This window comes from Onychostoma macrolepis, chromosome 13 (assembly GCF_012432095.1).
Source record: "Onychostoma macrolepis isolate SWU-2019 chromosome 13, ASM1243209v1, whole genome shotgun sequence".
Lineage (NCBI taxonomy): Eukaryota > Metazoa > Chordata > Actinopteri > Cypriniformes > Cyprinidae > Onychostoma > Onychostoma macrolepis.
In genome coordinates this window covers 29455309-29473947 of record NC_081167.1, presented here as the reverse complement: position 1 = coordinate 29473947, position 18639 = coordinate 29455309, and the positions used below count along the sequence as shown (strand labels likewise).

The 18639-nt window shown below is 37.8% G+C and overlaps 1 protein-coding gene across 5 annotated transcripts in view; it reads right to left on the bottom strand.

Moving 5' to 3' along the window:
• Positions 1-18639, bottom strand: part of LOC131552021 (signal-induced proliferation-associated 1-like protein 2) — a 153566-nt gene that overhangs the window by 118935 nt on the left and 15992 nt on the right. Inside the window, exon 2 of one of the 5 annotated variants that reach the window (XM_058795369.1) lies at positions 4013-4177. The exons of the other annotated variants lie outside the window; for them this stretch is intronic. The gene's annotated coding sequence lies outside the window, so the exon portion shown is untranslated. The remainder of the gene's footprint in view (positions 1-4012; positions 4178-18639) is intronic. 5 annotated transcript variants of the gene reach the window in all.

Sequence of the window (18639 nt, the reverse complement as noted above, 5' to 3'; positions counted from 1 at the left end):
CATCTGTGGCGTAGTTGAGTTTGGTACAGTACACCTGATGTTTGTAGTGTTTGCTTCTTTACTGAGATACTTACATACTAACCAGGCCAATAAAATGTTTGATATCTGACAGCTTTCAGATTGATGATGATTAACTCTCTCGTGTCAGATACAGAAAACAACAGATAGAAGGAAAAAGAATGATGGATAAAAAGGGAAGAACGACAGACAGACAGAAAGACAGACAGACAGATGAACAACAGACAGACAGATAGAGATAGACGACAGACAGACAGATAGATGACAGACAGACAGACAGACAGATAGATAAACGACAGACAGACAGATAGATGACAGACAGACAGACAGACAGATAGAACAACAGACAGACAGACAGATAGATGAACGACAGACAGACGAACGATAGAACAACAGACAGACAGACAGATAGATGAACGACAGACAGATAGATGAACGACAGACAGACAGATATAGATGAAAGACAGAGACAGACGAACGAACGATATAACGACAGACAGACAGATGAACGACAGACAGACGAACGATAGAACGACAGACAGACAGACAGATAGATAGATAGATAGACGATAGAACGAACGACAGACAGACAGACAGACAGACGATAGAACGAACAACAGACAGACAGATAGATAGACGATAGAACGAACGACAGACAGACAGACAGACAGACGATAGAACGAACGACAGACAGACAGACAGACAGACAGACAGACAGACAGACAGACAGACAGACAGACAGACAGACAGACAGACAGACAGACAGACAGACAGACAGACAGACAGACAGACAGACAGACAGACAGACAGACAGACAGACAGACAGACAGACAGACAGACAGACAGACAGACAGACAGACAGACAGACAGACAGATAGATAGACAGATAGAACGACAGACAGATAGATAGATAGACAGATAGATAGCTGTGAATGTGTTGCAGTGGGTCTGGCAGCTCTCAGTGATCCTGCAGCAGTTACAGCGCTGCTGCTGAGTGTTTGTTGATGGTTGGCTGGTTACGCTCTGTGTTCAGCAGTGCAGTGAGCTCACAGCTGGCTTTACTTCCACTGCTCACAATCACGCTCACTGTGTGTGTGTGTGTGTGTGTGTGTGTGTGTGTGTGTGTGTGTGTGTGTGGAATAATCCGGTCACTCGACGACATCAGGACATTCATGTTCAGCTACACTCCCTCCCCCGTTCCTCCTCAGCATCAATGCAACTTAGAAAGAATCTAATAAAGGATTGCTTGAGTGGAAGGAAACGGTGGAGCTTAATTGCGCTGGATTCATTTGTGTAAGTGTGGCCTTCCTTCCAGGAGGTTTCACTTTGATCTGCTGCGCGGGGTGGAAGGGGTTCAGGACAACACGCCGGTTTGCTTCAATTTTGGGGGATGTTTGGGAGAAAGATGGACTAGTGACTGGCACTCCAGACCCACACACACTCCGTCTGGCCTCTCATGCACACTTCAACAGGAGGACCTGAAGGAGCGCAGCGTAATTCACATGACAGTGAGGCTTTTGAAATGTGATGGACACTTCAGATGCCGCACACACACACACACACACACACACTTCATACGCACTGAGAGCAGAGTGTGTTTGTGTGGATACACTAGCAGAAGCAGTGAGTAATTAGCAATGTTCTCTGTTCAGCAAAAATACACCAAAACATGCAGCATACAACAGAACACACTGTGCTTCCACAATGCAGTTTGTTTGACATTCCTTTTCAGAGTACTGAATAAAATCAAGGTAAATTCAATTATGATTTTTTTTGCTTCTTGACTCATTATTTCATCACTGTGAAAAGTTAGGACATTACACAAAATTGGATAAAAACAAACAAAAAAAATTATATTTGCATTTTAATAAATAAATGAATAAAATGTAAAAAATCATAAATATGAAAAAACAAGAAAATGAATTGAATATTAAATTAAATTAATACAAAATACATACATTAATACAAAATAATTTAGCATTTAAAAATAAATACACACATATACATATACATATATAGACACACACAGTATGTATATTATATATATATATATATATATATATATATATATATATATATATATATATATATATATATATATATATATATATATATATATATATATATATAAAATAATCTGGTTCTGCTTATTGGTTATCTGACACTCATCCAACAATAATAGATAGACAGATAGATAAAATGACCAACAGACAGAGAGACTGAACAATGGATAGAATTATAGATAGTAAATAATTTAATAAATATAAAGAATAATGCTTATGTTATCCGGCATTTAAACAAAAATAAACAATCCCAAATCTGTATTTCCAGGTATTGGCCATAAAAAGGCAATATTTATTGATTTCTACCAAATTACACAAGAAAATGTGGTAACAATGTAGTGTACTACCGTGTACGCATTTACCATTGCATATCGCATTCTGTTTCACATCCTTTTCTAAAACAGAGAAGGCAGTACACAGTACATAGTGGGCAGTATGCAGTTAGAAGTGTGCTTGCATTCCTTTCTAAACACAGCCAGACTCTCCAAAGCAAAAAGGAGGGCAGTCTGTACACAAACTCCAGTCCACAGTGAAACCTGTATCCCAAACGGATGCAACCCAATCCAACAAGTTTCCAGCAAAAATACTTCATCCAAACTAAAAGAAAGAAATACTGCTGCTGCACCAATGGGAACATGTTTCATATACCACAGAGTACACGAGCAAAACAGAAACCAATCCGTACTGTTGCTTAGCAGGGATTTATCACATTGTCTCATCGCACCTGCTCAGGACACGGTGTGACTCTGAAATGCAAATGCGGTCTGGTCATGAAGAACTTGTGTTTCAGAGGAGCGTTCTGGAGGTTTTTAGTGGGCGGCAGGGGAGCGTGTAAATAGGATAATGAAAATGACCTGGTGGATGAAAGAAAAACACAGGAACACTTCTGGGATTGTGATGAATGGCTGAGAGCAGATGTCATGTAGGGGCCCCTCAGAGGAACGTGCCTCATGTGGGCCACTTCACATACTGTATGTTCAACACCATAGAAAGTCACACGTCCGTTTCACCCGTCAGCTCTCCAACAACAAACACACTTACGGTAGCTTTACCAGCGGAAGAGAAACATCCATGTTAGTGAGTAGGCCTTTAGAAGATGCTTTAATTCAAATCAACTAAAATAGCAGTTTAAGTGTGCTAATCAGTGAAGCCATTAACACCTGTCTGTGTGTAAATACACAAACGCTTCCGAGTAGAAGTAGACAGACTGAACAGCAGCCAGTTAACCAGAAACATGGTAACAATTTGTCGGCCAACTTGTCCATTGTTGACCAGAACAAGGCCACTTGTTTGGCAGGGAGACGGGCAAAACAAGTCAGTGAATTCAGCTCTGAAAAACAGGGCTTAATCCAGTAATAAATAATATGGAAAAATGTCAAAAATGTTAAGCATGCGATGTTCACTGAGGTAAATATTTTTTAGAATACATAAAAACTAAACTAAAATAACTAAATTAAATTACTAAAATAAGTGACAAATTACTAAATAAATAAATTCAAGACTAAAATAACTATGAACTAAAGCAACCAAATAAAGTAAACCACTATAAAAACATAACTAAATAAAAAAAAACAACCAAGTTACTAAGTACTACTTAGCTAATTGACAGTTTACTAAATTAGCTAAAAAATAACTAATAAGAACTAACTAATTTACAAACAACTAAATCACCCCAAATAACTACCTAAAACAACTAACTAAATGACTTTTTTTTTTTTTAAGAACACTAAAATAACTAACCAACCGGACCAGTTTTTAATATATGAACCATTATTCACATCTGAAATAAAGATGTTGTTTAGATAAGCAGTGCTGTACGTTTAATATAATATCCACACACAAAGATCATACGCCTATATAATAGAATGAAATTAATTTCTCATATTATTCAAGAATCCATTGAGACTGATTCTTCAGACAGATTTGCTTACAGTGACCTGAGAGAACGTCCCACAGCAGCCGGTGAGTGTGTCGGGCATCCAGCGTGCTCAGGAGGTCTATTCATTGACGGTTTCGCTCTCAATCGTGCCATCCCTCCATCTGATGTCAGCTGTCAACTGTAAACACTCAGTCGCTCCCATCACCCCTCGCTAGTGCTATGGAGAGGGAACAAACACACGACTGACTCGATTGCTAGGCAACCCCAGCTTGATCCAGCCGTCCCCACTGACAGCATGTGTCTAATTTGCTTTCAAAAGCTGAAAAATTAAATATATCACATATGAGATGCAACTGCACCGAGATATGTTGTCTGCAACCCATTATACCTTGGTATTGTGAATTTATGAAACAGGATATTCAATGAGAAGAGCAGAACCTGGCGAGCGTCTGCACCATGACACAAAGACGTGACGCTCCGGCTCTGGCAGGCTTTGTTTAGTCACAGCAGACAGTGAGCAGACTGCTGGCACCACAGGACCAAACTGAGCCACTCAACCAAAACTCTTACACCAACGGACATCAGGAGACCGAGCATGAAGGTTTAACTGCTGCTTAAACAGACCTGATGGGATAAATCTCTCACATTCGATTCATATCGGCCATGCAATAATCCCAAACTGATGTTTACGTGAAAAACAACTGGCTAAAAGATCAACTGGTTGGTCTTAAAGGAAAAAGTTCACCCAAAAATGAAAATTTGCTGAAAGTGTGCTCACCCTAAGGCCATCAAAGATGTGGATGAGTTTGTTTCTTTATCAGACTTGGAGAAATGTAGCATTTCTCAGTATTTTAACATATCTGGTCCTGCTAGGGGTGTGCAATAAAGATAAAAAAGATATCTCGATAGTGATAATTAGACGATATTTTGAGTGTGTTATTGTGCTGATATCTTAATTAAGGACTACCGTGGACAGCTAACTCAAAGTTTTGGATATTTTTCATATTCTGTGTGGTGGTCAGTTCACAGCAGTGATAGAAATAAACTTTAATTTAACTTAACAAGTTTAAATTGATTTTTACCTTTTATGGGCATTTTTACTTTTATAAAGCCTTTTTTTTTCTAAAAGTGTGCATCACCTTTTGAGTCAAATTCTTACATTTATTCAGTCAATTAGAATAATAAGACATTTGGGCTGTTACCAACAAAAGAAATCAGTATCAACAAAATTCATCTTCGCAATGCAGAGGAAACACAGAAGCTGCATCTGAAGTGGAATAGATATATTTACCCACTGTTTAATGCAGCTCTGAGGGACATGGAATGCTTTAACCTGCAGTTAAAAATGGATAAATAATGTTTTGATACATAAAACGTTGAATACCGATATTTGAAATTATTTAAAAAATAAAAAGAATACTTTAAATGTGAAATTAAAACCACCAGTAGATGAATATCGGCAGCCGATATATCGGTGCATCCCTAGTCTTAAGACAATGCAAAGTCATTTCACAACTTGAAATATATATTTAATGGTGATGAATCTGTTATATAATGTTGCATTAAAGCTGCTTTAGAAAAATGAATTTAGACACGTAAGCTTCTCAAAGTTTTCTCACGTGTCTGGTGTGTTAACCGTAGCATCTGTACCTCTTTCAGCACGCTAAAACACTCTGAAAAGTTGCCTCTCTGAGCTTATCCACATTAAAGCACCACCACTAAAAACACTACAGCTAAGAGTCTAGATAAACCATTCTAGATAAGATACGAGGGGCAAAATGAGGACTGTGATTTCTCCGGCTCACTGTGAGCTCCACAGCTGAGCTAGAGCGTGACACTCCTGGGTCTAAAATTAGCCCATGAAAAATAAATGAACAGATCGGGAGGTGATTTCTATAGATTTTGTGTTCTGAGAGCAGCACTGGCAGCTGACGGGCACAGTGACGGGGTGTGGGCACGGGTACAAGAGGAAGGAAAACACTCACCATCAGTTCCATTACCTGTCTACAACAAACACCGACAAACTGAGAGATGAGGAAAGAGCTAAAAGCACAGAGGGAGGTTTTGTTGCCTTTGCCCAGAAGCAGGAAAAGCCATGAAAGAGACTGTGACGTTACCATTAGGGAGGGGAATCAGTTCACTGAAACTGGAGAAGTGACAGCAATGATTGATCATCAAAACACATTAAGTGTATGACCCTCACACATTTCACATGAACATAGATCACTAGATATCAAAGTTCAGGAAAAAAAATGCGCAACAAATGTGGCAAAATATGCTTATGTTTAAGTCTGAGATTCATTGCAAAGAATCAGTTCTTACCACAAGGTTACATTGTATGTTTGTTGTTGAATACAGAACAACAAGGAAACTGTCTGTTTACTGACTTTGTATTATATTTTGGTGTGGTTATTAGTTATTTTTCAAAAGAACCAAAATGTGCTTACAATTGAATCCGATACACATTTAAAAGAACTGGTCCATAAGAGTCATTTAAAACCAGTCTGGACCACAAAACCAGTCTTAAGTGTCTTTTTTTTCAAAATTGAGATTTATACATCATATGAAAGCTGAATAAATAAGATTTACATTGATGTACAATTTGTTAGGATCTGACAATATTTGGCCGAGATACAACTATTTGAAAATCTGGAATCTGAGGGTGCAAAAAAATCAAAATATTGAGAAAATCGCCTTTAAAGTTGTCCAAATGAATTCTTAGCAATGCATATTACTAATCAAAAAAGACGTTTTGATATATTTACAGTAGTAAATTTACTAAATATCTGGAATATGATCTTTACTTAATATACAGGTGCTGGTCATATAATTAGAATATCATCAAAAAGTTGATTGCATTAATTCCATTCAAAAAGTGAAACTTGTATATTATATTTATTCATTACACACAGACTGATATATTTCAAACGTTTATTTCTTTTCATTTTGATGATTATAACTGACAACTAAGGAAAATCCCAAATTCAGTATCTCAGAAAATTAGAATATTACTTAAGACCAATACAAAGAAAGGATTTTTAGAAATCTTGGCCAACTGAAAAGTATGAACATGAAAAGTATGAGCATGTACAGCACTCAATACTTAGTTGGGGCTCCTTTTGCCTGAATTACTGCAGCAATGCGGCGTGGCATGGAGTCGATCAGTCTGTGGCACTGCTCAGGTGTTATGAGAGCCCAGGTTGCTCTGATAGTGGCCTTCAGCTCTTCTGCATTGTTGGGTCTGGCATATCGCATCTTCCTCTTCACAATACCCCATAGATTTTCTATGGGGTTAAGGTCAGCGAGTTTGCTGGCCAATTAAGAACAGGGATACCATGGTCCTTAAACCAGATACTGGTTGCTTTGGCACTGTGTGCAGTTGCCAAGTCCTGTTGGAAAATGAAATCTGCATCTCCATAAAGTTGGTCAGCAGCAGGAAGCATGAAGGGCTCTAAAACTTCCTGGTATACGGCTGTGTTGACCTTGGACCTCAGAAAACACAGTGGACTAACACCAGCAGATGACATGTCACCCCAAACCATCACTGACTGTGGAAACTTTACACTGGACTTCAAGCAACATGGATTCTGTGCCTCTCCACTTATCCTCCAGACTCTGGGACCTTGATTTCCAAATGAAATGCAAAATTTACTTTCATCTGAAAAGAGGACTTTGGACCACTGAGCAACAGTCCAGTTCTTTTTCTCCACAGCCCAGGTAAGATGCTTCTGACGTTGTCTCTGGTTCAGAAGTGGCTTGGTAGCCCTTTTCCTGAAGACGTCTGAGCGTGGTGACTCTTGATGCACTGACTCCAGCTTCAGTTCTCTCCTTGTGAAGCTCTCACAAGTGATTGAATCGGCTTTGCTTGACAGTATTCTCAAGCTTGCGGTCATCCCTGTTGCTTGTGCACCTTTTCCTACCCAAATTATTCCTTCCAGTCAACTTTGCATTTAATATGCTTTGATACAGCACTCTGTAAACAGCCACACCTTTCAGTAATGACCCTCTGTGACTTACCATCTTTGCGGAGGGCGTCAATGTTCATCTTCTGGATCATTGTCAAGTCAGCAGTCTTCTCCATTATTGTCGTTTAAAAGAACAAGGGATACCCGGAATTTATACTGTAGGGATGGTCATTTATTCAAACTCAAATGTAAATATTCCAATATTTTGAGATACTGATTTTTGACTTTCATGAGCTGTAAGCTCTAATCATCAAAATTAAAAGAAATAAACATTTGAAATATATCAGTCTGTGTGTAATGAATGAATATAATATACAAGTTTCACTTTTTGAATGGAATTAGTGAAATAAATCAACTTTTTGATGATATTCTAATTATATGACCAGCACCTGTACTAATGATTTTTGGCATAAAAGAAAAATCGATCATTTTGACCCATACAATGTATTTTTGGCTATTGCTACAAATATACCCCAGCGACTTAAGACTAGTTTTGTGCTCCAGGGTCACATTTGTTTGTGAATCAGACTGCATTTGTTGTGCTATATGTTGGATGTTGCATGCAGCGCAAGAAAATTGTCTAGTTATGGTCTTTGTATTTTTCTGTGGTATAGTTATTGGTTATTTTGCAAAACAAAACAACATAAGCTCAAGTTTAAGTTTGAGACTCATTTAAAAGAGTTGGCTCAAGAGTTATTTGTTTATGAATCAGACTAGACTGGTCACGCGGTAGGTTTGTTGCATACAGAATAATGCAGAGAAATGGTCTATTTACTGCCTTTGTATTATTCTGTGGTGTAGTTATTAGTTATTTTGCTAAACAAAACACACTTAAGTTTAAATTTGAGATTCTTTTAAAAGAATCAGTTCACAAGACATTTGTTTGTGAATCAGGCTGGTCAGACTGTATGTTTGTTGTTGCATACAGAATAATGGTCTATTTACTGTCTTTGTATTATTTAGTGGTGTAGTTGTGTAATTGCACAAATTCAACTCACTCCATCTTAAGTACTCAGCTGATATATCTGTTAAAGTACTCGCAATCAAAAAAAAAAAACGAAAAGTACATTTCTGGTCTTAATGGTGGTTAAACTGGTGTGATGCTATGAAGATTTCTTCTTTCGCATCTGGAGGTGAGGGTTCATAACGGCCTGTCGAACAGCTGGTACCAAACGCAACCGACAGAATGAATAAACAACGACAAAGAGGAAATGGTGGCAGCTTTGAACATCTGTCACATCCCAGCAGGAACTTCCACTAATTAAAAGAGAAACTCCGACAACAGAAATTTGATTAACCAAAAACCGCTAACTTATTCTCCAAAGCCCTGACGGACCCCGCGGGGAGATGGTTTCGATAAAACTCCATGAGAATCTGACTGTTCGCCTCAGTCACGCAGCTGCCGTCTCTCTTTTTTTTTTATATAAGAGTCACTTTGAAAGCTCTTCTGAAAGTGCCATTGGAAACAGCTGTTCTGTGGGCATCAGCCGTGAGACGCGGGCCCGTTCTGACAAGAAGAACGGCAGATGAATCCAAATCACGTGCAAATGACCAGACAAAGCCAATACAGCTCACTGACCAGTACTCAAACCAATGCCAAGAAGTATCCCGAAGGACAGATAAATAAAATGAAAAGAAGGGAGATAATGTCGAGGAAAAGAAAATGAGCAAAAGTGCAACACTATAAAATAAAATTAAATAAAAAGTTAAATAAAGTAAAATCAAATCAAATTTATTATTAGTAGTATCATATATAATAATTAATATACTTTTATATAATGACAATTATCTACATTTTGCAAGATGTAAAAAGCAAGAAAAACAATAATAATGTTAAAAGCAAATGCAAAAACATTATTATTATTATTACTACTACTCCTAAAATTATAATTATTATTAATATTGTTTTATGTATAAATTACAAATTTTTTGAAAAGCCCCAAAAATGCCAATTATTAATATTATTATTATTATTATTATTATCATTATCATCATCATCATTTAATATAATAAAATAATATGAAAATAAAATTGTATTCTACAATGCTTGGTTCAGGCAGTATGAGGTGAAGAGGGAGATAATTTGTTTTGAAAATGTTTTTCTCAATTTTATGGACACACATGGGATATATCAGAAACTACTGCTGTAGTTTGAACTGAGAGACCAATAATATGACGAAAACCCACCAAACATCAGCTAAGGTTAATATATTCTCCTACAGTGAATAAAACCCTTATTAAAAAGGAGTGGAAAGGAACTCACTGAAATGCCCCATAAAAAGAAATGCATCAGAACATGGTCCAAGTCATTTCCATTCCCTCATCCCACTCTCGTACGGGACGGAGTGGAAACATTCGAGGAAATTCTCATGGAGAGCGAGAGAGAGGAATTGAGCTGCTGCTACTTTTTAAAAGTTCCCTTTTTTCTTCTGAAAAGAATCTCGCTGTGTGTGTCCTTCATTGTGTGAGTCTTCCCTCAGGCTCGGTGCACTAAAAAAATCCATTTATCCTTCCTGAGAGTTTGTAGTGGCAAAGAAAAGAGCTAAAGAATCCGGCAGGAGTCACGTGCTGGGGTGACATGGCTTTTCCCTCGTAAAGACTATGGGCCGTCTCACCGCCGTGGGTCCTTCAGAATGGGATCATTCCTAATGACAGCAGAAGAGAAAAGCCCAGTACATCTGTTCCCAATATTTGCATTTCTTTGGTAAATTACACAATGCACCACTTGACTTGATGGATAGAGGACATTCTCATTCAGGCGTGAGAAACAAGCCCCGTGAATGAGTTTCTCTTTCACTCTGTGAATCGACTCATCAAGTGACATGCATTTGCTGTTTTAAAAAACGAATGCGCCTGACGTGATATGAGTGATACAGCCTTCTCCTCTTTGACCGGGTTTTGAACCTGAGATGTGTAGAAATGCATGCACGCAGACATGCAAAATAAATGAGAGCTGTAGTTCAAACGGAGACCAAATTACTCTGCAAACTGCAGGATTCATTAAGTAATATGTTAGTTACATGGACCAAATGCAGTGCGGCATCATTTCATTAATAGTGCATTGAACGTCTGTGGTTCCAGGCAGAATTGCAACCACAATGGCTGTTTTCAAACAGGTTTGGCATTTGGTCACACAAACAGACAGTCCCAGACTGTGTGTCAGTTCTCAATAAAAATACTCCCTCTCTGGATGTAATTATTAGGCTTCTCTGCTGTCTTTCCTCCACTCCTCCTGTGAAACGGTCTAATGAAGAAAAGTGTTCAAGGGAGGTGAACTGAATAAACTCCCGTTTCCCACTGAGTGCTGATACGACCTGACATCAGAGCCCTGGTGGTGAAGTCACCTCTGACCTTACGAATCCATCCTAGCTAATAATATAACGAGGCACAGCGCTGAACCTCAAATACAAGAACATGCATTATGGGAGTCTAAGAGAATTGGCTACATGAATGGGGATAGAATAAATGGGAGATAGAACAATAGACACAACAATAGAGCGACAGATAGAGTGATACAATGATAGAGCAATAGATAGATAGAGAGACTGTTAAAATGACAGACAGAACGCTAGAGCAACAATTAGAGCGATAGACAATAGATAAAACATCAGAGCAACAGTTAGAACGACAGATAGAACAACAGAGCGACAGACGGAGTAACAGAGTGACAAATAGAGCAATAGAACAATATATAGAATGGTATAGAAATAGAGCAACAGAGCGAAATAGAGCGACAAAAAAATACAGCAACAAGCATAGAGTGACAAATAGAGACAGACAGAGCAGCAGAATGATAAAGAGATAGATAGAATAGTAGAGAAATAGAAAGCTAGAGACAGATAGAGTGATAGGTAGATAGAATGATAGAGCGACAGAGGGATAGATCGAAAGATAGAGCAACAAAGCAATGATAAAATGGAAGACTGACAGACAGAACGATAGAGCGACAGATAGACAGAGCAACTGATAAAAAGATAACGATACAGCAATAGATAAATAGATTACATTTAGTCATTTAGCAGACGCTTTTATTTTTTATATTTTTTAAATAAAGCAACAAAGCAATAAATAGAGCGATATCATGAAAAAGTACTACCATTCTTCTTTAAAGAGGTGGAGAAATATGTAAATAAAAAAGGAAAAAGATACAGTATGGGAGATCAATTGAATTGAGACTCAACACAAGCTATGTTCAATCCTACATAAGAACTATGATGCTGTAGCACACATGCTCACCACTGAGCCACGGATCTAATTCATGACAGCACCGTCTGAAGCAGCATGCAACTCTACAGTGCTTGTTTTGCTCATAAAAGAAACTGTGTTCAAAGCTCAGAAAAATCTCACGGCATAAATGTTTATATAATTCAGAGTGACATAAAGGGAGCTTCAGTTACAACGAGAGAATGTTTCTTCCAAGCCCTCGAGACGAGATCAGTCACCAGATGAAAAATGAACAGAGGACGGTGCTTGTCCTTAATCGCAGCACCACTGGAGCCCAACCACACGGACCCAAATAAACCTGTCGTTCCTATTCCTCTCTCCCTTATCACCTTACTGCAGGGCTTCTGATTGAAGTCTGGAGATGTTTTCAACGCTTCGGACGGCAGCACGGTACCGCAGAGGATCTTCTCCTTCACAACTTCATTTCACAGCCAGAGAAAAAAGTTCCCCTGCAGATATAATAAAAGCCGCCACAGATAAATGACATTTATGCTGAAGAAAGCTGCAGACTTGAGATTTGTTGAGCCCAAGGGGGACTCATTTAAGAACCTTTCACAAAAAAAAGACTTTAATTATATTACTAAAGATGTTTTTTTGCATAATAACAGTCCACAGCATGGGAACAGACTCTCTCTGAACTCTCACATGCAGGGGTTAAGTTGGGATTTGTTATGTGGGGGGGCTCTGCGGTTTCAGGCTTTTGAGGGGTGCACATGTGTATGCAAAGCCTACAAAATCAATTAACAAACAATTAACAAACTGTAAAATATACCAAGTTGAGAGAGTCCTCTGTTATGAACACTAAAATGCTTATCAGAATCTTTCTAGATGCTGGCAGTGTGCAAAGCTACATCTGTCTGCAATAATTTTTTTAATTGATTTTTAAAATCATATTTAAAACCTTTTAGACCTGCAAAAATTAATTTAAAAATAAAAATTAATACCATATGAGTGGGGTAGGGCAATGTCTGTGGTAACATATCAAACTGTAAAATGACTGTAAAAACATGATTTAATAACATTAAATGTAATTAAACAGAAACAGCAGACAAGCTTATTGAAAATCCAATTTGATTCTCTGCCAGTAGGAGGCGCTTTTGGAACAGTTTCCCCAAAAACAGCCGTAAACAAAGCAGCTCATGAACGCTACTTTATCAAATAAATTTCAAATGCAATCGAAACTTTTCTGAAGATACTTGGTTCCTTTCAGCGATAGGCTACATATAAAAACACCTGCGTCGCATCATTGCTTGAATTAGTAAGAATGAGTAAAGTGTTTAAAACTATAGCCTATAATGTTGAAAATGAACGAAGAAAGTCCTCTGAAGAGTTACCAGGGTAAGCCTATGTGTGACGGCCCCGGACCAATTTAACCCCTGCTCACATGGGTTTTCTTAAGCTGATTCTTACAGGCCTCAAATCACATGCTACATTGAGCCGGTTAAAACGAGCTGTTGGGTCTGTGATGGGCCTACAGCGGGAACTAGGCTAGTTCTAGTAGTGCTGAACTTCAACGATATTACACACAAAAATGGATGAGTCAAAGCCACAAGACTGCAAGTCCATATGGAGCTCAATATTTGGGACACAACCAGAGTGGGATGAAAATCAAAAAGTCAGAAGTGGACAATCCAGATAAACAGTTAAGGTAGTAGCAAAGTAGTTTTGTAACATGATTTTCTAGCTTGGCTTTAGCATAGATGTGCAAAACTACATGTTTTCAAAACTCAACAAGTCGGAGGGTTGCCTAATGGACTAGTTGACCAATCAATAATTTACACTTACATTCACGCACAGTGCTGGGTAAAGTTACTTATAAAAGTAATGCATTACAATATTGTGTTACCCCCTAAAACAGTAACTAATTACTTTTTGTGGAACATAATGCGTTGTTACTTTTGCATTACTTCTTTTTTTACATGGGGACAGGAGAGCTGTCAGTAAATAAATGGGAAAACAAAGTTGAAAAAGTAACAAATTTTCTTGTAAATTAAAAAGTAATGTGCTACTTTACTGGTTACTTTAAAAAACTAATCAAATTTTTTCACTTGCAATGCGTTACCTCCAACACGGTTCATGCATTTGGCATTTTATCCAAAGTGACCTATACACTGCATTCAAGGTACACATTTGATCAGTTTTCATTGGGAAGTGAACCTATGACCTTGAATTCATCATTCCAACTTTTGGGTCTACCAGCTCAACTAGATCCCTTGGCTAGTAGGTCAACTGCATTGTAAAACAAAAACGTGCCTTTTACAGTGTGGTGACCACCTAAACCTGCTCGGACCAGCTAGAAGCCAGCCATGTTTCAAACACAGCTATGAGCTAATCTAGTTTTAGTTTATATTATTCAGCAGCACGGACCAACGGTAAGCTAAAACTACAGGTTGCTGTGTAATGACAATCAAAGCTGTGAAAATGTTTTTCATGTGTGTTTGTTTCTTCCCCGCCCATGCAGACATTTAAAAGGCCACCATCTGCCTGTCAGGACTTAAAATCTTATGAATGATTAAAACAAACTCACAATAAAACATTATTTTATGAAAGGAAACCATGTTTGTGACATGTGGCATTTGTTGCAATTACTGCACTGTAAATATGGTTACGTCCCAGACAAAGAGTGTCTGGGGCTTCAAAGATGTGGATGTTTATGACCCTGTTTCAGAAAAACCACCTCTTAAAAACATTTACTACCCATCCGAAGCCCACTGCGGAGGATTTCAAATGCTGACATCATGTAGCAGAACTGCAATAATAAACTCGATATTTCAAAGCAATGAAGGTCATCTCCGTTGCATAACAATCCTTTTCAATTCAACCCGTTCTGGTACAATGTGAAGGAAATGATACATCTGCCTCATCCTTGCTCCATTTCACCCCACGGCACAGAAGGTGGCTTCTGTTTCAGTGCACATCCGTACCGTGAGCTCGGAGCAAGTCTTCCAGAGAGGACTTTACTCGGAGGAGAGGGGGAGGGAAGGTAGCAGCAGATGATCTGTGATCTGGTCGACATTGCCAAGGATTACAAGAAAAGAGGAGAGATGAGGAAGAATCAGGCCACTGTCAGTCCAGATCAATACCTGCAGACAAACGTATTTCTGAGGTGGGTAAAATAAGGGCAATTCTTCAGATGTAAGAAAAGCAAATTAATTAAAGGGGTCATATGATGTGATTTCTATTTTTCCTTCTCTTCAGTGTGGTATGTGGCTGTTTGTGCATGTTACAGATCTGCAGAGTTACAAAGCTCAAAGTTGATGTGGAAATATTTGCGCAATGCCGCCCAAATGTTTACGCAAAGAAAGAAGGCGTGGTTTCAGTAACCGGGTCAAAGACGAAAAGGGTGTTTCAAGCATCAAAAATAATAAAAGTGCAATACAGCTTTAAGTTTTGGTTTTTCCACATACATTAGAATGTGTCCTGTTTAAGTTTATATTTTTCCACACAATTAAAATTATTATTAGCATGCACTTTTTACCATGTTTGACATAAGCACTAAAATGTCAATCAGTGTAACAATATTTATATACCAAAAAATCTTGTTAGGCATATTTAAAACATGAATCATTTGATGACATATTAAAAGACTTTAAGCATCACAGCACAGCTCTCAAATATCAATTAACATTCATTTTTAAATCTTTATACTTTGCTAATGTCTTTCAAACCACTGTTTTACAATTTGCCAGCAAGAAGTTTTTGTAAGGAAGTGAAAATCATTTAAAATATATTACAATTTAGTATGATCATATATTCTTATTTGTATTTTAATAAGTACAGGTCAGAATAAGTATATCGTTTCATTTTTACATAAATATATGTGTTGCACTGAATGACCATGGTTTGTTACTCTGAATGACGATTTGCCAAAAAGAGAGATAACATTGCCATCGTTCCCATAACTGAAATATTTTTAGTATTTATCTGCGTCATTAAAATAGTTTTAATCATAATCCTCCTGAGTAAATTGAATACAGAAACAGATGTTGAAATATAAGCATTTTCCTGATGCTCCCCTGCCATGCTTGCTTAGCTTGTCACTTTGTTTCTGACTTGCTCTGCCTCAAAAATTCCTGCTTGCAGCCACATTTATTAATACTTTCTGTTTGCAAACATAAAATGACATTATCAAGATGAGTATTTGGGTTGAAGAATCGCCTCAGTGATCTCTCTTGAACTACTGACATACTGTAGTGAGGGGGTCTCTCTGCCCAGAATTATTGGCAAGCTATTATTCCAATAATTACAAGCCTCAATACCCTTCTCTGTCCTGGCTAAAGGCATGTTCACACCAAACATGGTAAGGATAAAGATTAAAACAAACAAAAAAAAAAACTCTTCTTTATAAAAGAATAGCAGATTCCACAGCACAACTATCAATAACTGCACAGAGAAACAATACTGTTGGAATCTCTTTTATATTGTTGGATTTTTTTTCCAGTTGATGAATGATAAAAGCATTGACAGCCAATTAGAATTCATTCAACTTTAAAGAGCTCGAGCATTTAAAGTAGCAGACAACAAATCTGCAGCACATGCTTAGAATGAACAGTGCTATTGTTCATCGGTGTGGAGGCTAACATAGTTACTGTTATAGTTATTGTTCTTGGTGTGAACGGGCTTTAAGAGTGGCACCCGAGCTACTGGATCCACTTAGTTTATTAGCTTTTTGGCTTTTTACAGTGCCTAGCGATTCCCTCTGTTCACGGGTGTCTATAATTAATCAATAATCAAATTAAACAATACCAAAATGCATTCACATATTAATAATTATTAGGTTCAACACATTTGTCAATGCTAAACATTACTCATTTATCTGTAATATAAATAAGATGCTAAAATTGTTATTTATACAGTGATACTGTCATTCAGTGATGACACTGTGGTGTAACAGAGAATTTGCATTACACTGAATGACGAAACTTCTACATCAGCTAATATTTCAGGCAATCAAATGGCCAACTATTTCAAACAGTGAACTTGAGCAGTAAAGTTAAAATCACAATTATTCACAACATCTACTTGTATTTGAAAAAAATCAAACAATAAAAGTATTTTTTGGCATTTCACTGAATGACGTGTGTTTGCAACCTATGTTACCACACCATGAAAAGGTGAAGAAATCAAGTATTTAAGAGCAATAAACTCACTTTTCTGCAGCACCACTTAATGATGTCACAGACTGCGGAATGACTATCAGCTTTTTATATGATTTCAGAATAACTTTTTATTCCTGTAACACTGAATGATTTCAGATAAACTGCATTTTCGGGACAAAAGTCCCCTGTCCATTTAAATACTTCAAAAAAACAATAAGACATAGTCCTTTTAATATAACACAGCCAATACTTACCTGAAAATGCCAAGACGACAAATATATTTTTTAACTTGGTATTTTATATGTTCATTTAAAAATTTATTGGTAAAATCAAAGTCCAGACCATTACGCTGAATGACAATTTTACACTTTGGAACATTATTTCCCCCATATTTTGACATATTGTCATAAAAGTTATTTGAAATATGAAAGTAGACAATTTACTTGCATTTAAGATGTTTTTTATGCATTTAAAATTACTTTTGTAAATGCAATTTGATGCGGACACCAAAATGGTGACGTCTCGTCTTTGACCCAACCGCAGTAGTGTTGATGCAGCCGTGTCAGGGAGACGCTGTGTGTTTCTGTGCAAACGCAAAAGCACTTTATTCGGCCTTCCGAAAGTAGATGCAATTAGGAATCATTGTTAAGATTTGTTTACAACAGAACAGCACAACCCAAATGTTCGAATTTGTGCAACGCATTTTATGGATGACAGTTTCGTGAACCTAGGAGAGTACAAGGCTGGCTGTGCACAAAGGCTATTTCTAAAAAATAATGGGTCAATTCTGACTTTGCTCTGACAATCTGGCGCTTCTGAATCAGCGACTGTAAGTGTGTTTTGTTATTAGTTTAAGTATTTGCTATTGACTGTTCAAATGCAGAGTTATGCGCAGTGTAGAGTAACGCGTTGTGTGTGTGTGTGTGTGTGTGTGTGTGTGTGTGTGTGCACGCACGCACGCGTGTGTGAGAGAGACAGGGTCACATCACAGTGGAGTCAGATGGAGTCTTAATCGCGGCTTGTGTGCAAATACATATGAGCATCATCACTGTGGCTGTTCTGTTCCCCTTTTGGGCTTGAACTGATGGTAAAACTAAGGACATTATTAACTGTCTTTATAAAGCCGAGTTGACAAAGAAAGTTGATGATCAGCATCGTGCTACCAACAAAGCCAGATTGCAGAGCTTTGGTTGTGTGAACTCGAAACTAATCCTGCAACTCTGAATTTGTTCATCTACCATCATGGTACAGGCCCCTGGTCTTCACTTTCAGTAAATGTGCAACCTTGGCTTGAGACGGACAACATGATCTACAAAAGCCTATTAAGTCCTGTTGAGTTCGCCTGAGAATCTGGAAGTGCTACAAGATAATGTTACCAAACAGTGTCAGGT